The sequence below is a fragment of the Schistocerca serialis genome, chromosome 9, assembly GCF_023864345.2.
Source record: "Schistocerca serialis cubense isolate TAMUIC-IGC-003099 chromosome 9, iqSchSeri2.2, whole genome shotgun sequence".
In the NCBI taxonomy this organism is placed as follows: Eukaryota; Metazoa; Arthropoda; class Insecta; order Orthoptera; family Acrididae; genus Schistocerca; species Schistocerca serialis.
This window is the reverse complement of record NC_064646.1, coordinates 296972386-296992704: the sequence shown is the minus strand read 5'-3', so window position 1 is coordinate 296992704 and position 20319 is coordinate 296972386. Positions and strand designations below refer to the sequence as shown.

The window sequence follows — 20319 nt, the reverse complement described above, 5'->3', positions numbered from 1 at the left end:
ATCTGTCCCTCCATGTCCGCATCCAGAGACGTCTAGCGGCTGACGATGTCTCGGCGGTCGGTCAGTACCGTTAGACCTTCGAGGTCTGTTCAGACGGAGAAATCAAACACTGACATATAATTAATTAAGGAAGTTTACAAAGTTGTGGTTCATGGTGTGGGTTCCTGTAGTCATGTCCTAGTTCATGAACCACGGGCAACGTATGAGTGGCCAAGTAAGTGGTCCCGACAGTCGGGATACCAGTTACTTTGGAATAAGGCTGGGCATCTCGGACATATTCTGAGTCGTGGTCACCTTTGTGCTCATACGGCAAAGACTACCAAATCCACCGGTTAGTCCCTCAGCCGTTAGGGGTAAAACCCAATGGGACTCGGGGTAAGTAAGGCTAGCAACCTGCTTCCCTTGGTACTTTAAATATGATGCTGGCAACAATCAGAGCAAAATGTCTCGGACCTTTGGAGGTGACGGAGTCCCACTTCTAACTGACAAACCAGGGACTCCAAAGATACGACTTGGCAAACAAATGGTAATGAGATGGGGAGCTATTAATATCAATGGGGGCTACTCTGGGAAGAAGGTAGAGCTGGCAGAGGCTGCAAGTAAGATGGGGCTGGACGTTTTAGCTGTTAGTGACATTCGGGTAAGGGGTGAGAAAGAAGAGGAAGTGGGAGAATACAAGGTCTATCTGTCAGGAGTCAAAGCAGGAATAGCACAATGGGGTGTAGGGCTTTACATCAGGAAAGAAATGGAACCCAGCGTAGTTGCAATAAGGTATGTAAACGAACGGCTGATGTGGATAGATTTGACAGTGTCTAGCAAGAAAATTAGGATTGTGTCAGTATATTCGCATTGTGAAGGGACAGATCAAGATAGTATGGATAGTTTTTATGAGGCACTCAGTGATGTAGTTGTTAGAGTAAAGGACAAGGACAGTGTTCTGCTCATGGGTGATTTTAACGGCAGGATTGGAAATCGAACAGAAGGGTATGAAAAGGTTATGGGTAAATTTGGAGAGGATATGGAGGCCAACAGGAACGGAAAACAACTCTTGGATTTCTGTGCCAGTATGGGCTTAGTAATCACAAACTCCTTTTTTAAACATAAGAACATTCACCGGTATACTTGGGAAGGCAGGGGAACCAGATCTGTCATTGACTATATAATAACAGATCAGGAATTCAGGAAGGCTGTGAGGGACACACGTGTATTCAGGGGATTCTTTGATGACACTGATCATTATTTAATCTGCAGTGAAATTGGGATTGTGAGGCCGAAAGTGCAGGAGGTCAGGTCCATTTGTAGGAGGATAAGAGTGGAGACACTTCAGGATAAGGAAATCAGGCACAAGTACATAACAGCGATCTCAGAAAGGTACCAGTTAGTTGAATGTAGTCAATTACAGTCATTGGAAAAGGAATGGACAAGGTACAGGGACACAGTACTAGAAGTGGCTAAAGAATGTCTTGGAACAGTAGTGTGTAAAAGTAGGATGAAGCAAACAGATTGGTGGAATGATACAGTCAAGGCAGCCTGTAAAAGGAAAAAGAAGGCGTATCAAAAATGGCTACAAACCAGAACCCAGGTAGACAGAGAAAGTTATGTTGGAGAAAGAAACAAAGCCAAACAGATAATTGCAGCATCCAAGAAGAAATCGTGGGAAGACTTTGGAAACAGGTTGGAGACTATGGGTCAAGCTGCTGGAAAACCATTCTGGAGTGTAATTAGCAGTCTTCGAAAGGCAGGTAAGAAGGAAATGACAAGTATTTTGGACAGGTCAGGAAAACTGCTGGTGAATCCTGTGGATGCCTTGGGCAGATGGAGGGAATATTTTGAAGAGTTGCTCAATGTAGGTGAAAATGCGATCAGTAATGTTTCAGATTTCGAGGTAGAATGGGATAGGAATGATGATGGAAATAGGATCACATTTGAGGAAGTGGAAAAAATGGTCAATAGATTGCAGTGCAATAAAGCGGCTGGGGTGGATGAAATTAAGTCGGAACTCATCAAATACAGTGGAATGTCAGGTCTTAAATGGCTACACAGGATAACTGAAATGGCCTGGGAGTCGGGACAGGTTCCATCAGACTGGACAAAAGCAGTAATCACACCAATCTTTAAACATGGAAACAGAAAAGATTGTAACAACTATAGAGGTATCTCTTTAATCAGCGTTGTGGGTAAAATCTTCTCAGGTATTGTTGAAAGGAAAGTGCGAGTATTAGTTGAGGACCAATTGGATGAAAATCAGTGTGGGTTTAGGCCTCTTAGAGGTTGTCAGGACCAGATCTTTAGCTTACGGCAAATAATGGAGAAGTTTTATGAGTGGAACAGGGAATTGTATCTATGCTTTATAGATCTAGAAAAGGCATATGACCGGGTTCCTAGGAGGAAGTTATTGTCTGTTCTACAAGATTATGGAATAGGAGGCAAACTTTTGCAAGCAATTAAAGGTCTTTACATGGATAGTCAGGCAGCAGTTAGAGTTGACGGTAAATTGAGTTCATGGTTCAGAGTAGTTTCAGGGGTAAGACAAGGCTGCAACCTGTCTCCACTGTTGTTCATATTATTTATGCATCATATGTTGAAAACAATAGACTGGCTGGGTGAGATTAAGATATGTGAACACAAAATAAGCAGTCTTGCATATGCGGATGACTTAGTTGTGATGGCAGATTCGATTGAAAGTTTGCAAAGTAATATTTCAGAGCTAGATCAGAAATGTAAGGACTATGGTATGAAGATTAGCATCTCCAAAACGAAAGTAATGTCAGTGGGAAAGAAATATAAACGGATTGAGTGCCAAATAGGAGGAACAAAGTTAGAACAGGTGGACAGTTTCAAGTACTTAGGATGCATATTCTCACAGGATGGCAACATAGTGAAAGAACTGGAAGCGAGGTGTAGCAAAGCTAATGCAGTGAGTGCTCAGCTACGATCTACTCTCTTCTGCAAGAAGGAAGTCAGTACCAAGACTAAGTTATCTGTGCACCGTTCAATCTTTCGACCAACTTTGTTGTATGGGAGCGAAAGCTGGGTGGATTCAGGTTACCTTATCAACAAGGTTGAGGTTACGGATATGAAAGTAGCTAGGATGATTGCAGGTACTAGTAGATGGGAACAATGGCAGGAGGGTGTCCACAATGAGGAAATCAAAGAAAAACTGGGAATTAACTGTACAGATGTAGCAGTCAGGGCGAACAGGCTTGGATGGTGGGGTCATGTTACACGCATGGGAGAAGCAACGTTACCCAAGAGACTCATGGATTCAGCAGTACAGGGTAGGAGGAGTCGGGGCAGACCGAGGAGAAGGTACCTGTGCTACAACGCTTGGATGTGCAAATGACTATCATTTCAGCTTAACCGAAGAAAGTATGTAGGAATTACGCAACCTAAATTTTGTGTACAAGGAAACATGATGCCATGGTTTACTCGTTCAGAAATCTCATTCGACTGTTGTTTGCTCGTAAGAAGGTTCCGTAAGAGACGGAAACGTGTACTAGCACGTGACAGAAACCGACAGTGGCAGGACTGTGGGCTATTAAGACTGCTGTTAATCTCTGCGAGGGACTCTTATTCTTGTTTGTCGGAATTCCACTACTGTCGTGCGAATATGGAATCTTTCGGTTCAGATGGCTATTCAATCGTCATACAGGATCTCCATGGCTCCACATGACTCGTGCCCCAGAGGAAAGAATATTGTTCTCTCCTCCGTCTAGGATCGTACAGCCACGTCATGTGCCTCGAATTAGGAAACTCACTTATTTGCAGCAATGCAAGTATCGACACACTGTGAAGCCATCTGAGACATCACAGTTCGTCAACACATTGACCATTGTTGCGGCTCCGTGGACTCGATAGTGTGATTGTCTTCACACAGTCTAGTGTGGTAAAGGGCGTATTCAAATAGCTTTCGGGCCGGAACATAAGAATTACTCTCCCAAAATAGAACACAACTATCTTTATGATCAGGATGTTGTCTTCTGCCAGCCTATGTGATACGATCAGTAGGGCAGATTGTCATTAGAAGTATTGTAGTTTTATACTTTTTTGTAACTCATTTATTGCCTAAACGGTATTTGTAGGTAAACTACTCGTCATCTAGCGTCACCATGTACGCCAAAAGACATAATTTGTCCTAGTGTCCGTTGCTCTCATAATGTTTGCTCAAATGGCACTTTGTAGTTTTTCTAAAATTATTCCGGAGCATCTTGAGATATGTCCTACCATCGTATCCCTTCTTCTAATCAGTGTATTTCGCATTCCATTTCTCGCTGATTCCGCGGAGAGCTTCCACATTTCATATCTTTTCAGTCTTCTTAGAATGGTGAACCGCAACAGTTATGATCACTTACTTGATAGTGTGTCGATGCACTCTTGGAACGCAATACAGCAGCGATTCTTCTACCATTAATTTCAAAGTCCTTGGTAGGTTTCCAGAGGTGTGTGACACCAGGTATCTACGCACAGGTGACGAAATTCCCGTAAATTACAGGCCGCTTTTTTATGATCTTGGAGCTATCGGCCAACAGCCTCACAAACGTACTGCGTCTAGTTGACATTAGGGGGAATTTGGTGGCCAAGAAATCTAGGTGAGTTCGCTGTCATGATTCTCAAACAATAATAGCGTGAATCTGCCCTTGTCAAACTGATGGCTATTCCTCTGGAAGGATGTCAGGGAAGAAATAAAAGAAGAAACGATGTAGGAGTTCCGCAACACTGTACAAGCAGTCAAAAGCTGTTATGCTACAGGGTGTTTATAAATGAATATCGGGGTTTTACTCTTTATAATATTTATTACGGTAAACCTACAGCTATAAATGATATGTCAATGGCCCGCATCTCGTGGTCGTGTGGTAGCGTTCTCGCTTCCCACGCCCGGGTTCCCGGGTTCGATTCCCGGCGGGGTCAGGGATTTTCTCTGCCTCGTGATGGCTGGGTGTTGTGTGCTGTCCTTAGGTTAGTTAGGTTTAAGTTGTTCTACGTTCTAGGGGACTGATGACCACAGATGTTAAGTCCCATAGTGCTCAGAGCCATTTGAACCATTTTTTGATATGTCAATGAAAGATCAACTCAAACAGTTTTACCAAGAACCTTATAAATGTCCAATGTGAGCACCATTTGTCACACGGCACACATCAAGTCTATAGCCGACCTATTCCCAAACTTTTCTTTTTTTCTGAACCTACTGTAACTGGCACTACTTACCTTGATACACTAGAGCAGTGGCTCTTCCCTCAGCTGGAAGAAGATGAGAGAGAGAACTTCATTTTCCAGCAATATGGTGCGCCACCTCACTGGCATAGCGGAGTACGTGATTGGTTGAACTTCACTGTACCCAAGCGTTGGATAGGCCGCAAGGGGCCCAATGTTAAGGCTTGCTTTGCATGGCCTCCAAGATCAAGTGACCTAAGGCAATACGATTTTTTCCCTTTGGGGCTTCATCAAGGATCGTGTGCACGTGCCTCCACTACCAGCAGACCTCCCTGAATTCAGAAACCGGATAGAAGCAGCTGTTGCTACAATCACTGAACACACACAATATTATAACGCGTTAAAACCCCGATATTCATTTATAAGCACCCTGTACTTTTGGTTACTACCACAGGATCAATAGAAGCCCAGATGAATATCCCTTGAGTATCATACTACCCACATCAACCTACATTCATGGCGCGGTAGATGTTTCGAGCAGCTGTTCGGATAAAGTGCGGCATGCCCAGACACGACTGGTGCAATAGGAAACGCGATTCCTCCGACTACGCTGAACGGCCCAGCCTCGATGATCCTTTGCCCACTGAATCGCAGTGGATAATACGATGAACGCAGGGTTCGAACCCCGTGTTCGATAATGTGTGCTGAACGGTGTGCTCCGAAGTTCTTCTGCCTGCAGCAGGACTGTACTCCGTCGTCAGACCTGCCAAAGATCACAGCCTGTCCTGCTTTACACAGCGGGGAAGCCTGTACCGTCTGAGATGCTCGCTCCCACGTGCCGAGCCACAACCATCTGCCCTTCATCGAAGTCTCTTATGACAGTGGATTTCCTCCATTTGCGGCTCCTATCATCGCTAGAACGATTCCTGTGCAGCATCGTATCTAGATGATGTTGTGCATAATTCCCCAGCTATTTTCGGAATTCGTAACATATATACAGACGGGAAAAAATCTCAACACCAAGAAGGATCCACATCAAGAGTGGTAAACGTTTTCGTACGTCTGAGAGATGATGCCTATTCAGTCGCGTAAGAGTGACGCTAGTAGCACCTTTAAGAGGATGCAAATCAGATTTGCTTTCAACGGTTGTGAGTGTTAGTTACCATTTAGACTGGATGTCGTGTGTTGATGTTAGTCAAGAATGCTTTTAAGGTGACACAGATGCCCTTTTCAAGACCTTACTGAGTTTGGACGAGGTCGTGTAATAGGGCTATGAGAAGCTGAATGTCCCTTCGCGATACAGCAGAAAGACTTGGGAGGAACGTATTCAATGTAGATGATGCGGTGGTCGCAAGGAGACGGGGTTCCGGACGGCCACGCAGCACTACCAAAAAGAAGACCATCCTGTCGGCTTATGGATCAGGTGTATCGTACTGTATCTACAGCATCGATCTGGGCAGCAGTTGCCAGTTGCCACCACAGTTACACAACGAACCGTTACTTAAGGACATCCTCAAGACATACGCCCTATAGCGCTCACTGACCTCAACTCACAGTCATTTTCGATTTCAATGGTCTCAAACGTGAGCCTCACTTTAGGGGGGAGGGGGGGGGGGGCAGCTTGGAGGCCTGTGTGTTTTCTGTTGAAAGCCGGCCCTGCCTCGCAGCCAGTAATGGCCGTGTGTTGGTTAGCAGGCCAGTACATGTTTCCGTGCTAGACACTGGAGTCATGGTATGCGGTGCGATTTCGCATGACACCAGGAGGGCTCTCGTGGCCATCCCACGCACCCTGACTGTAAATCTGTACGCCACTCTGGTGATTCGACCTGTCGTACTGCCATACATGAACAGTATTCCAGGGGTATTTTCCAACAGTATAACGCTGCCCCAGATACGCTGCTGTAATCCAACATTTGGCTTGGTCTGCGCGATTAAGAGATATGTCTGCAATCGAACACATATTGGACATTATCGGACGAAAAGTCGAGCGTCATTCACGAACGACGTCCCTGCATTGACCGACCACGTGCAACAGGCATGAAACCCCATGCCACAAATCGATATCCGGCATCTGTACAACTCAATGCATGCACGTTTGGAAGCTTACATTCACCATTCTGGCTATTACACCGGTAACTGATGTACCAGTATTTGCCATTTTCAAAGGCTTATCTCGCTCTTACGTTAACCTGTGATCTTGCAATGTTAATCACATACATTACATAGGCAAATGTATCACCCAAATTTCATTACGCTAACATAAAAAAATAGGAGTGCGGGTTAGCTACTACAAACAGCATAGTGAACGCATTATTGTGGCCAAGATAGACACAAAGCCCAAGCCTACTACAGTAGTACAAGTTTATATGCCAACTAGCTCTGCAGATGATGAAGAAATTGATGAAATGTATGACGAGATAAGAGAAATTATTCAGGTAGTGAAGGGAGACGAAAATTTAATAGTCATGGGTGACTGGAATTCGTCAGTAGGAAAAGGGAGAGAAGGAAACGTAGTAGGTGAATATGGATTGGGGGGAAGAAATGAAAGAGGAAGCCGCCTTGTAGAATTTTGCACAGAACATAACTTAATAATAGGTAACACTTGGTTCAAGAATCATAAAAGAAGGTCGTATACCTGGAAGAATCCTGGAGATACTAAAAGGTACCAGATAGACTATATAATGGTAAGACAGAGATTTAGGAACCAGGTTTTAAATTGTAAGACATTTCCAGGGGCAGATGTGGATTCTCACCACAATCCTTTGGTTATGAACTGCAGATTGAAACTGAAGAAACTGCAAAAAGGTGGGAATTTAAGGAGATGGGACCTCGATAAACTGAAAGAACCAGAGGTTGTAGAGAGTTTCAGGGAGAGCATAAGGGAACAATTGACAGGAAGGGGGAAAGAAATACAGTAGAAGAAGAATGGGTAGCTCTGAGGGATGAAGTAGTGAAGGCAGCAGACAACCAAGTAGGTAAAAAGACTAGGGCTAATAGAAATCCTTGGGTAACAGAAGAAATATTGTATTTAATTGATGAAAGGAGAAAATATAAAAATGTAGTAAATGAAGCAGGCAAAAAGGAATACAAACGTCTCAAAAATGAGATCGACAGGAAGTGCAAAATGGCTAAGCAGGGATGGCTAGAGGACAAATGTAAGGATGTAGAGGCTTGTCTCACTAGGGGCAGGATAGATACTGCCTACAGGAAAATTAAAGAGACCTTTGGAGAGAAGAGAACCACTTGTATGAATATCAAGAGCTCCGATGGCAACCCAGTTCTAAGCAAAGAAGGGAAGGCAGAAAGGTGGAAGGAGTATATAGAAGGTTTATACAAGGGCGATGTACTTGAGGACAATATTATGGAAATGGAAGAGGATGTAGATGAAGACGAAATGGGAGATAAGATACTGCGTGAAGAGTTTGACAGAGCACTGGAAGACCTGAGTCGAAACAAGGCCCCGGGAGTAGACAACATTCCATTAGAACTACTGATGGCCTTGGGAGAGCCAGTCATGACAAAACTCTACCATCTGGTGAGCAAGATGTATGAGACAGGCGAAATACCCTCAGACTTCAAGAAGAATACAATAATTCCAATCCCAAAGAAAGCAGGTGTTGACAGATGTGAAAATTAACGAACTATCAGTTTAATAACAGACGGCTGCAAAATACTAACACGAATTCTTCACAGACGAATGGAAAAACTAGTAGAAGCCGACCTCGGGGAAGATCAATTTGGATTCCGTAGAATTGTTGGAACACGTGAGGCAATACTAACGACTTATCTTAGAACAAAGATTAAGAAAAGGCAAACCTACGTTTCTAGCATTTGTAGACTTAGAGAAAGCTTTTGACAATGTTGACTGGAATACTCTCTTTCAAATTCTGAAGGTGGCAGGGGTAAAATACAGGGAGCGAAAGGCTATTTACAATTTGTACAGAAACCAGATGGCAGTTATAAGAGTCGAGGGGCATGAAACGGAAGCAGTGGTTGGGAAAGGAGTGAGATATGTTTGTAGCCTCTTCCCGATGTTATTCAATCTGTATATTGAGCAAGCAGTAAAGGAAACAAAAGAAAATTCGGAGTAGGTATTAAAATTCATGGAGAAGAAGTAAAAACTTTGAGGTTCGCCGATGACATTGTAATTGTGTCAGAGACAGCAAAGGACTTGGAAGAGCAGTTGAACGGAATGGACAGTGTCTTGAAAGGAGGATATAAGATGAACATCAACAAAAGCAAAACGAGGATAATGGAATGTAGTCGAATTAAGTCTGGCGATGCTGAGGGAATTAGATTAGGAAATGAGACACTTAAAGTAGTAAAGGAGTTTTGCTATTTAGGGAGTAAAATAACTGATGATGGTCGAAGTAGAGAGGATATAAAATGTAGACTGGCAATGGCAAGGAAATCGTTTCTGAAGAAGAGGAAGTTGTTAACGTCGAGTATAGATTTAAGTGTGAGGAAGTCGTTTCTGAAAGTATTTGTATGGAGTGTAGCCATGTATGGAAGCGAAACGTGGACGATAACTAGTTTGGACAAGAAGCGAATAGAAGCTTTCGAAATGTGGTGCTACAGAAGAATGCTGAAGATAAGGTGGGTAGATCACGTAACTAATGAGGAGGTATTGAATAGGATTGGGGAGAAGAGACGTTTGTGGCACAACCTGACTAGAAGAAGGGATCGGTTGGTAGGACATGTTTTGAGGCATCGAGGGATAACAAATTTAGCATTGTAGGGCAGCGTGGAGGGTAAAAATCGTAGACGGAGACCAAGAGATGAATACACTGAGCAGATTCAGAAGGATGCAGGTTGCAGTAGGTACTGGGAGATGAAGAAGCTTGCACAGTATAGAGTAGCATGGAGAGCTGCATCAAACCAGTCTCAGGACTGAAGACCACAACAATAACAACAACATTAACCACGTTTTTGTGTTGCGAATTTTTCCGTCAGCGTATATGTTTTTCTTCATATTCTTCGATTCTTTTGTCTACATAAGTTATTATTGTCTTCATGTTTATTCAGTTTTTATTAAGTCAGTAGCAGCTGCCTGTGCAGTTATCTGTTGTGGTCATCCTGCACAGGTGCTACGTGAAATTTTCGAGCTAGCGCCTGAATTTTCGCCTAATGGACTCGTAGAATTTTCACATAGAAGATGCAGGCAACCGCTCTATAAAGGTACCTTACGAGTGGGAACTCCGCCGTTTAATGCAACCCATCTATCAGGAAGGTCCTTGGTAGGTATACAGCCAACCTCGGTAAGCGGATCTGTGCTCTTTGGTAGCGTCTCCGAGTGCGTTTCCGTGGCTTGACTCCCCACGATGACAGCGTATTACAGTGATGCCACAGTGTAACATAGCTGTCGCGACACCCCGTATCGTTTTTGTTACCCACTGCGACAGTAGCACTCCTAGCGGCCAGCAAGTGACATTTCAGAGCACTACACTACTGGCCATTAAAATTGCTACACCAAGAAGAAATGCAGATGATAAACAGGTATTCATTGGGCAAATATATTATACTAGAACTGACATGTGATTACTTTTCACCCAGAACAACCACCTCTGGCCGTAATAACGGCTTTGATACGCCTGGGCATTGAGTCAGACAGAGCTTGGATGGCGTGTACAGGTACACCTGCCCATGCAGATTCACCACGATACCACAGTTAATCAACAGTAGTGACTGGCGTATTGTGACGAGCTAGCTGCTCGGCCACCATTGACCTGCCTTTTTCAATTCGTGAGACATCTGGAGACTGTGCTGGCCAGGACAGCAGTCGAACATCTTCTGTATCCAGAAAGGCCCGTACAGGACCTGCAACATGCCGTCGTGCATTATCCTGCTGAAATGTAGGGTTCTGCAGGGATCGAATGAAGGGTAGAGCCACGGGTCGTAACACATCTGAAATGTAACGTCTACTGTTCGAAGTACTGTCAGTGCGAACAAGAGGTGACCGAGACGTGTAACCAATGGCACCCCATACCATCACGCCTGGTGATACGCCAGTATGGCGATGACGAATACACGCTTCCAATGTGCGTTCACCGCGATGTCGCCAAACACGGATGCGACTATCATGATGTTGTAAACAGAACTTGGATTCATACGAAAAAATGACGTTTTGCCTTTCGTGCACCCAGGTTCGTCGTTGGGTACACCATCGCAGAGGCTTCTGTCTGTGATGCAGCGTCAAGGGTAACCGCAGCCATGGTCTCCGAGCTGATAGTCCATGCTGGTGCAAACGTCGTCGAACTTTTCGTGCAGATGGTTGTTGACTCAGGGATCGAGCCGTGGCTGCGCGATCCGTTACAGCCATGCGGGTAAGATGCCTGTCATCTCGACTGCTAGTGATACGAGGCCGTTGGGATCCAGCACGGCGTTCCGTATTACCCACCTGAACCCACCGATTCCGTATTCTGCTAACAGTCATTGGATCTCGACCAACGCGAGCAGCAGTGTCGCGATACTATAAACCGCAATCGCGATAGGCTACAATCCGACCTTTATCAAAGTCGGAAACATAATGGTACGCATTTCTCCTCCTTACACCAGGCATCACAACAACGTTTCACCAGGCAACGCCGGTCGACTGCTGTTTGTGTATGAGAAATCGGTTGGAAACTTTCCTCATGTCAGCACGTTGTAGGTATCGCCACCGGTGTCAACCTTGCGTGAAGCTCTGAAAAGCTAATCATTTGAATATCCCAGCATCTTCTTCCTGTCGGTTAAATTTCGCGTCTGTAGCACGTCTTCTTCGTGGTAACAATTTTAATGGCCACTAGTGTATATCGGATGAGCAGAAATACTATCGTTTATATTGATCTGTAATACAGCTTTTAGCATACGGATTGTATGCGTTTCCATAAATAGACAATAACTAAAATGTGGCATCACGTTTGTCATTCTTTAGTTTTCTAAGGATCCTGTGTGAAACGGTGCAGTACTGAACAGATTATTCACGATTCTCTTGTGATATTTTCCGAAGAAAGTCGTCATAATATACCGTCAACAGCAATAAATCGGTTTCCCAACAGTGAAGAGACGAATTTCACTATTTGTTGCCACATGTGCGGCACAAACGTCAAGATTCTTCAAGAAACTCACTTCTGAAGCACAAATAATTACATTTACAAAAATAATCATGTTGAAAGTGACTATCATAATAACAGAGACGAATAGAGATATACGAGGTGCGACAATAAAGTAATGAGACTGATGTGAAAAGATGTTGCTTACCGTTTTAGTCAAGTTTAGTGTTGTCTTCTTCAAAGTAGTTCCCTTCTGATTACACACAGTTTTTCCTGCTCTTCTGCTATTGATGGTACCATTTCTGGAACTCATCTTCTGTAATATCCTCCATGATCCTCGTCACAGCTTTGTGGACATCTTGTATTGTTTGTAAATGGTGTTCATTGACCACCGTTTTGACTCTTGGAAGTAGAAAAAGTCGCACGGAGCGATATCTGGTGAATAGGTGACTCTGCTAGTACTGAAATTTGTTTTCAGGTTAAAAATTGCTACTTTAAACGAATCGTTCCCTAAATTAATACGCTCAGCATTATCTGATTTGATTTCACTACATACAATTATCCTCGTTTTCATTTTGTTGATGTTTATCCTGCATCCTTCTTTCCAGACGCTGTTCATCCGTTTCAATTGCTCTTTCTAGTCCTTAGTTGTCTCTGTCAAAATTACAGTGTCATAAGCAGACCTTAAGTTTTTTGTCTCTTCTTCCTGAATTTTAATTCCGGCCCAAAATATTTCTTTTCTTTTCCTTCACTACTTTCTCAAAGAACAGATTGAATAACATCCGATATAGGCTACAACCATATCTCACTCCCTTCTCAACCACTACCTCCCTTTCACGCCCCTCAATTCTTCTAGCTATCGTCTGGCTCTGTGTTGTAAATAGCCCTTCGCTCCTTCTATTCTACCCCTGATACCTTCGGAATTTCAGAGAGAGTATTCTATCAACTTTGTGAAAAGCTTTAAGTCAAGAAATGCTTTAAACGTAGGTTTTCCTTTCCGTAATCTATCTTCCAAGATAAGTCGTGGGGTCAGTATTGCCTCACGTGTTCCTGTATTTCTCCAGAATCCAAACTCAACTTCCCGGATGTCGGCTTCTACAAGTTTCTCGATTCTCCTGGCGTTGGCGCTAAACACGGCTACTGTCAGTTCCTTGCAAAAGCCCATAATGTTGCCATTTTGATTTAGATCCGGTAGATGCTTACATAGCTTACATCACTGCGAACTAATTTGCTGCATAAGAAGCTCCGTCGGATTTGTTACTCCGTTCACCAGAGCAGTAACTTGTGTATCGATTCTCCATTCATCTATGCACCACTTATACCGGGTGGAAAAATCGGACTGTGCTGGAAAACATTTCTCGCACCTTCAAACAGACAACCCAAGTTACGTCATCTATCCCAGGTACAGATAATTTGGGTTATCTATCTCAATGTGTGTGATGTATTTTCCCGGTCAGTTTGATTTTGTCCACCGCGTTTACTTTCCATATTGTGTCACTTGATCTGAGCTCCATCATGAAGCGCTCAGTCCCTTGGTGGTCAGTGTTCATAATGTTTCGGCTTGTCACTGCACTTTTAACCATCCTTATTCAAATGGTTAAGGATGCAAGAATCCTGGAGTGGTAAATGAATGAGCCCCCTTTCAATCAGAATTTCACTACGATACTTAACACAAACAATTTACATAAGGCACACGCTGCTAGACTGAGAACATCTACTTGTTCAGCTAAGCAAATTTAAGTTATTATCAGATTGTCTACCATTCATCAAACACTGTTAATATGAAAAAGGCGCAGATAGATGACCTGTTAAGATAACACCCAAACAAATATTTAAAGCGCTAATGCCTAAAACATCAACTTATCATCAAAGTTTATTTAAACTCCATGTATTTAAGCATGCAATTTAACATTAGCATCAACAAAGCATGGATACAGTAGTAATCTAGCCACATAGTTACACAAAAAATTAAACGATTACCAACATTCAATAAATATGACACGCACTCAGCCAAAAATAAGAGAACACCATACAACCAAGCACACACAACAACGGAACAATAATGACACAAAGAATACATGGACACAAGAAGGAAGATTGAAGATCATACATAGTGACCTACAAACACAAACTGACATAAAATAACAAGACGTACACATAGCATTCAAAACAGTTCAGTACAAAAGTGTTATATCCTAGCCAGTAATGCCAACCGAGCCCGCTGCCAAAAGGTTGGCAGCATCAAAGTCCGGACGCCGTCCGCATAAGCAGCGCCAGTGAGACAGGAAATCGCCGCAAGTCTGCGCGCGCCACCGCTGGCTTCTGGCTTCTTAAGCGCTGGAGTCGCGAGCGCTAGGACAGTTCTGTATTCGCCGCTCAGTTGTGTACTCGCCACCGAATTGTGTACTTGCTAGTCAGTTGTGTGTTCGTCGCAGCAGAGTTGTTGTTTGTCGTCAGCCGACGCTGACCTAGCCGCTCCGACTCGAACTAGACAGATTTCTGTAGACACGGAGTTCACGACCTTGTTTCTGTATCTTCGTAATAAAGATAAGTACAGACTTTTATTTAATCTGAGTGTTTGGGCTTTCATCTTTCTGTTCACTGTTCCAGCGGACCGGTCGGCCCGCTATTAAAAGTGTGGCGGTGACTTCGTAAGCCGTTTCTACAGCGAATTGCTTGTCGCTACGAACACCGCCACAAAAAAAAAGTACATTCCAAAAATAACAAAAGACACAGACATCTACCATAAAGAAAGAATATGCCAACTGCAATTCAACACATGTGCTGGAAGGTATGTAGGACAAACCAACAGAACATTCGACACCCGGTACGAAGAACGCACCGGAGAATGGGAATATGGGACAAGCCACTCAACTTTTGCAGCACATTTAAGAGAAAATAATCGTGAACCTACTACAAGAAAGAAACACATGAAACAGTAGAATAAATATTAAAAGGCACCTCCTAACATTACAAGAAAATTATCACATATACACAAAGCAGAGGTTGAGAGAAAGATACTACTAGATGACCAAGTAAATATGACTAAGTACTCAGTGTGTATATGATTGATCCTATAACAGACAGTAATCTCAATAGACGATCACAAATCCTATTGCCCAAGACTGTTAATGTATGTGGGAGAAATAAATATAAAAAAATGAAATACAAACATGAAATAAAGTACACACACACACACACACACACACACACACACACACACACACAGACAGACAGACAGACAGACACACACACACACACACACACACACACACACACACACACACACACGCACACGCACACATGCACAAAATTTACATCAGAACACATATAGTCACAAAAAAACCTTGAGAAAGCTGGCAACATTTACAGAAACGAGTGACACTATACACACGGAAGATGGCAGATAAAGTGCTACATGTCGAAAACAGTGACCAAAAGCAAAACTGGGACCTTTCAACGAGTTTACCACTTCAGAGGAACCTGGCTAAGTGAATTAGAGGCTGATCTGTTCAAATGGTTCAGATGGCTCTAAGCACAATGGGACTTAACATCTGAGGTCAACAGTTCCCTAAACCTGGAACTATTTAAACCTAACTAACCTAAGGACATCACACAAATCCATGCCAGAGGCAGGATGCAAACCTGCGACCGTAGCAGCAGCGGTGTTGCGGACTGAAGCGCCTGGAACTGCCCGACTACAGCGGCCGGCAAAGGATCCGTAAGTACGTTTTCTTTTTATTATAAAATTTCGATGAACTGTTCTAAACCTGTAACCTATATGTACAAACGATAACCTGTATGTGCAATATTTCAGGAGACCTACTGAAGATGCCTTGTAACTAAGGCGAAACGCATATGGGTACACAAGATAAATAAAAAAAATTATGTGCAACATGCAAACAATTTTCATATGAACTACTGTAATTTATAACATCAAAATTGCTTAAGATGTCCTCCAACAATTGAACCATAAGTCGCTACTACCACAACACTTGACAGAAGCCAGGCTGAATTACAGACCAGATCTTATGCCGACGAAGAACCCCTAGCCACAGCTTAAAAATTTTACACAGAAGCTGGTAGCTACATTTGACACTGGTCGCAACCGGTCGTCCCATTACTTTTACGTAGGAATAATAACATCTAAGCTTTAAGGCTCTTAAACAAAAGAAAATTTTTATCACAGAGACAGTAGCACCTTGAAAACAACTGCGTATCATTTAGGATACAGAAGCACATTGCATCTTCACTATTCCTAAACAACGTAAATAAAATCAGCGATAAATAATCAGTTACTGCACAGCCCCTTTGGTTGAACATTTAAGGAAGTGCAAAAAGCTGTATATTGCCAAATCCCGTCCACAGGGAGCAGAAGTTACGAGCACATTTCCTCCAAAACACACTCAAGTTACCGCTGGCTGTCTCCGAGAAGTTTGAATAAAAGAAACAGATAAATGATGGAAGAGCCGAACTCACACAAGTGCCAAAAAGTTCACCGCCTTTTGACACAACTCAGTTATAACGCAATAAAGTAGGCAGGAGCTCACCTTTACTTCCGTGATATGATGGTGATAACTGTCACACAGCCTCGCAGTAGGTAAACATGGATAGAGTACTTTCGTGGTGAAATTAAAACCTGGATCCACCACAGTAATTGCTCCACAACAGCAGTGGAGGTGACCCGAAAGAAGAGACGACCTTACATATAAAGCACTCCGTCTTCAGGCCCCAAGTGGCCCATTGGGACCATCCGAACGCCGTGTCATCTTCAGTTGTGGATGCGGATAAGGAGAGGCGTGTGGTCAGCACAGCGCTCTCCCAGTCGTTATGATGGTTTTCTTTGACTGGAGACACTACTATTCGGTCGAGTAGCTCCTCAATTGGCATCACGAGGCTGAGTGCACCCCGAAAAATGGCAACAGCGCATGGCAGCCTGGATGGTCACCCATCAAAGTGCCGGCCACGCCCGACAGCACTTAACTTCGGTGATCTCACGGGAACCGGTGTATCCACTGTGGCAAGGTCGTTGCCGACCTTACATATGGCTACCCACAATATGGCCACCTCTGTACAGTAAAAGCTGCCAGCTTCAAAAACCGACACTCTGTCGTGGGCCACCTTCTCTTATTCCTGGCTGCTAATAGACTAATGGCAACAGCGCATGGCAGCCTGGATGGTCACCCATCAAAGTGCCGGCCACGCCCGACAGCACTTAACTTCGGTGATCTCACGGGAACCGGTGTATCCACTGTGGCAAGGTCGTTGCCGACCTTACATATGGCTACCCACAATATGGCCACCTCTGTACAGTAAAAGCTGCCAGCTTCAAAAACCGACACTCTGTCGTGGGCCACCTTCTCTTATTCCTGGCTGCTAATAGACTCGTCCCCACTGTACCAGGCCCTACAGCTGATCTCTTGAGCTTGTGTGGCCTCTCCTCACGAACCATCCAGAAACAGCACGTTTTTGCGATTTTTCAAAGAGCTCTAAGTCAAAAATCTGCCGCCACCTTACCCAAAATACCGTGACACAAAAAAAAAATAAAAAAAAATAAAAAATCGTCAACACCAAGAAGAAGCTGTGCGAAGGTAGTGAAAGTTCGTAGGCGTCTTTCTACAATTGAAAGTTATGTCTGTTCAGATTTCGTGCTAGTCGTATAAGGGAGCTAGTAGCGGCGCTTTGAGTGTGCAATTCAGATTTGCTTTAAATACATGCTGTAATGGTCGTGGCAGGGCAAGGTGGAGATCTCTTGTTTTTTTCTTATGAAAGCTGGTTCTGCCTCAGTGTCCGTGATGGTCATATGTGGGTTAGTTAGAGGCCAGTTGAGGACCTGCAACCAACCCGTCTCCTAGACACAATGGACCTGCACCTGGATTTATGGTCTGGGGTGCGATTTCGTATGACAGTAGGATCACTCTCGTGGTTATCCTACGCACTCTGATTGCAAATTTGTACGTAAATCTTGTGACTCGACCAGCTGCGCTGCCATTCGTTAACAGCATTCCAGGGGGTGTTTTCCAACAGGACATCGATCGTCCGCATACTGCAGTTGCAACCCAGCAGGCTCTACAGAGTGTCGACAGGTTGCCTTGGTCTACTCGATCACTGGATCTGTCTCCAGTCGGGCACATATGATCATTGAACGAAACTCCGGCGTCATCCCCAGCCAGCATTAACCGTCCCTGTATAGCTGGCGCAGTGTACAGTGGCCGATGCGCAGTTTTCGTCCAAAGCGCCAGACGAGCTCATTCGTTTGTTCAGAACGGGAGGCCGACAAGCGTTCTTTACCTTTCGACCGGTCAGCAATGACAGAATAGAGGCGCGCACCCTGCAGTTTCTCTCAAACGATTTTACAGAAACTAATCGATAAAAAATCATTTTTGCTTTGCTTATAGCTTAATATGTCAGGTTCATGATAATGTGCCCATCATGTCGTTAATGGTAGTAGTTATTGAGATATTTACGTGAAAAGTAAGACACTATGCGAAATTCGGAAAAGTCTGCAATGAAAAATAGAGGTCGCTATGATTTTTGGCTTGGTGCATATTACATAATATGTTGTGGAGTATGAAATTTAGCTAACATACTGAATTTTTCTTTAGACTTTGGTGGTTGTATTTGTCACCAGTGTCGAGAAAATTGATCTGATGCAGCACCCTTATTTGCGATCCCACCGCGCCAGCCATAAAGACAGAATGAAATATCCACAACATACCTCACACTTCATAAACGGTTTCTGATATTGATATGAGACTTTGGCAAAAGGTATCATGCAAAGAGGAGAGAATTTTACCATGTCGTTATTATGCAAAACTTCATTATCTACCGTGTTCTTCCTGTAACTACAGACTTTTTCGGTGAAAGGCGATCGATTGCTGGTGAAACGGGAAATGCAGTGGTTTTTGGAACGACATAAGTGAAGTCATTGCACGTTTAGTTACTACTGAGGATGTGCCGAGAGGTTCTAGCCACTTAACTCTGGAACCGCGCTGCTGCTACGGTCGCAGGTTCGAATCCTGTCTCGGGCATCAATGTGTGTGATGTCCTTAGGTTAGTTAGGTTTAAGTAGCTCTAAGGGACTGATGACCTCAGACGTTAAGTCCGATAGTGCTTAGAGCAATTTGAACCATTTTTTGTCCTTTTTCATAAGCCACTGACTTTTCCTCAGTTCCTCACTTAATGAACTTAACAAACAACTGCTTCAGCATTCTCTTGCAGTTGTGTCAGCATAAAATGTTAGTGAGATGAGACAGTGTAAAATCCGCTGTGTTTTGGCAAAAGAAGCAAATTTTGACATAGTAACCTGAGAAATGTTTAAGTTTTACTCAAAATTTGCCACTCATGACGCTTCTCTAAAAGTTGTAATTGATTAACAAGCGAGGCGAAAATAAATCGCTGCATTTTCGGCGTAATTCTTTTTAGACTCTAACGAAAGCAGAGGTGACAGTACATTTGAATGGTCACAATGCAGGTGTGGATGTGCCGGAGCCCTACTTAATATTTGCAAAAAATTTGAGCATAGGATTCATTTCAGAAGGGCATTTCCCCAATAGCGCTCTGAGTGTCCCCCCACCACTGCCGCTCTTCCTACGCTTCCCCAGCCGATAGCGCATCTAGCGACCTCGGCACTTTACTGACCGGCTAAGTGCAGCAGGCATGAAACTCCAAAACACAAACTGACATCCGACACCTGTAGAACACACTGCATGAATTTCTGCTTACTTGAACTCAACATTCTGGCTGTTACACCGGTTATTTCACATTTGCAATGGCTTACCTCGCCCTTACATCAAGTGTGATCTTGTAATGTTCGCCACTTACGTATGTTACCTAGACAAATGTGCTACCAAAATATCATTACTCTACATTAATTCATTTTGGGCGCTGCGATGTTTTTCCGTCAGTGTATATCGAAATGAACGTATCTCTTCTCTAACCACATCTCAAACTGTTCGGTTTTCTCCTTCGCAGGTACGTGAAAGTACTAAGCTTTACGTCTGGAGGAGGCTGAGCGGGAGCTACACCACATATCTAAAAAAGCACTCCGTCTTGAGGCATCGAGTGGCCTACCGGAACCATCCGACCACCGTCTCATCCTCAGGGGAGGATGCGGACATGAGAGGCATGGGCTCAG

The 20319-nt window shown here is 43.7% G+C and overlaps 2 pseudogenes; both read right to left on the bottom strand.

Moving 5' to 3' along the window:
- Positions 1–17098: 17098 nt before the first annotated feature.
- LOC126420248 (5S ribosomal RNA) lies at positions 17099–17216 on the bottom strand (annotated as a pseudogene).
- A 118-nt stretch (positions 17217–17334) lies between these two features.
- On the bottom strand, positions 17335–17452 carry LOC126420247 (5S ribosomal RNA; annotated as a pseudogene).
- Between the last annotated feature and the right edge of the window lie 2867 nt (positions 17453–20319).